This window comes from Pseudochaenichthys georgianus, chromosome 6, assembly GCF_902827115.2.
Source record: "Pseudochaenichthys georgianus chromosome 6, fPseGeo1.2, whole genome shotgun sequence".
Classification (NCBI taxonomy): Eukaryota; Metazoa; Chordata; class Actinopteri; order Perciformes; family Channichthyidae; genus Pseudochaenichthys; species Pseudochaenichthys georgianus.
In genome coordinates, this window is record NC_047508.1 from 43,666,509 (window position 1) to 43,668,495 (window position 1,987).

General features: G+C 42.8%; 1 non-coding gene across 1 annotated transcript; it reads left to right on the forward strand.

The window, feature by feature from the left end:
- The first annotated feature begins 482 nt into the window (after positions 1 to 482).
- On the forward strand, positions 483 to 553 carry trnag-ccc (transfer RNA glycine (anticodon CCC)). The gene has a single exon. It is a non-coding gene; the product is annotated as a tRNA-Gly (tRNA).
- Positions 554 to 1,987: the final 1,434 nt, after the last annotated feature.

Here is a 1,987-nt window from a genome sequence, read left to right on the forward strand (position 1 = left end):
ACTTCTAATAAATTAGGTTTGAACAAACAATGACTTGGGTTTTATTTGATCAAATGTGTGTTACCCTCAGTGTGCCTTTTACCATGCCCCTATGCCAACTGTGATGAAGGCTTCTTCTTCACACCTTCTATAGCTTAATAGATGAAAAAAAGCTAATGCCCTAGCAATTTTGAAGACCATGACTAAAGATTTGTGAGGCCACAATATTAAGGATACACAGGGCACTCAAACATCTAGGAAAACCAAAAACACTGTAATAGTCAATATATTGATAGTTATATTATTTATAAACAAGCATAATACAAGCGCCGCTAGTGTAGTGGTATCATACAAGATTCCCATTCTTGTGACCCGGGTTTGATTCCCGTGCAGTGTTTGTATTAATCCAACTTCAAACAAAGAAGTGTTTATTTGGTGTAGATGTATGGTTCTCACTTAGGTTGCGAGAGTTCCAGGGTCCAAATCAATACAAAACGATACAAGTGCCGCTAGTGTAGTGGTATCATACAAGATTCCCATTCTTGTGACCCGGGTTCAATTCCCGGGCGGTGCATGCAAGACGTTCTGAATATGGGTTGAGTAGGGGACGGAATAATAGAGAAAGGTACAGAACTCTGAAATAGATGTTTGAAATCTCTTCCGTCGGCGGAGTTGAGAGAGCCAGAGTTATTTGTAACCACTGCAACATTGAATTTTCTTATCACTGGACTCTAAGGGTAACTTGTTCTTCTATAGCTAACTATATGACCAAAAGCTAATTCACTAGCAATTTTGAAGACGATGACTACAGACTTGTGAGGCCACAATATTAAGGATACACAGGGCACTCCAACATCTAGGAAAACCAAAAAACACTGTAATAGTCAATATATTGATAGTTATATTATTTATAAACAAGCACAATACAAGCGCTGCTAGTATAGTGGTGTCATACAATATTCCCATTCTTGTCACCCGGGTTCGATTCCCGGGCAGTGCATGCAAGATGGTGTGAATATGGGTTGAGTAGGGAATGGAATAATAGAGAAAGGTACAGAACTCTGAAATGGACATTTTAAATCTCTTCCAGGCGGCAGAGTTGAGAGAGCCAGAGTTATTTGTAACCACTGCAACATTGAATTTTCTTATCACTGGACTCTAAGGGTAACTTGTTCTTCTATAGCTAACTATATGAAATAAAGCTAATGCCCTAGCAGTGGCAAATAGCTTTGGTTTTATGTTGGATTTAATCACATGAATTAATGTCTAAGTTGAAATGTACAAGAAATATTTTAACTGCTACCGTGTAAAGGGAATACTTCTGTTAAAAATCACCTTATTTAGTGGGAATGCTGTTAAAGGCCCTGACACACCAAGCAGTCACCAGAGGACTAGCCGACGCTGAAGTCGGCTGTTGCCTGGCCGTGTTCTCCTGCGTTTTGGCCATGTGTCGCACGGGAACACACCGCACCGACTTCAGTGCATGAGTGGCAATAACTCTCCTTACCAGCAGGTGGCGGTAGTGTGTATTCGTCATTCAAAAGAGGCAACAACCGGAAGACAGAGAAGAAGAAGAGTATCTTTTCTCCGTAATATCATACAGATCTGGCCTCTCCTGGATCAAGGTGATGAGCAGGTCTTCGTTTGCATCATTCCAGATCGCCATGATGAGATGAAAATGAATAGCAGTCTGTGTGTGCCTTCTTAAATCGTTTGTTTACGTCCCTCACTTCCGCTTCGCTTCTCATGCACTGATTTGCTAGCTGAACAGCCAATCAGAGTGATTATTTGGTCCGACTGCCAGACCCGATGCATGGCCGATTCAACATGTTGAATCGGCCATGCATCGGGTCTGGCAGTCCAAATAAGGCGTGTCACGGTCGACGGTGCGGGACACACCAACCTGACTACGGCGCCGCGAATGCCCGACAGCCTCTGACGGCCTCTGACTCCCAAAATCGGGTTGGTGTGTCAGGGCCTTAACTTAGCTGTTAAGGCCCTGACACAC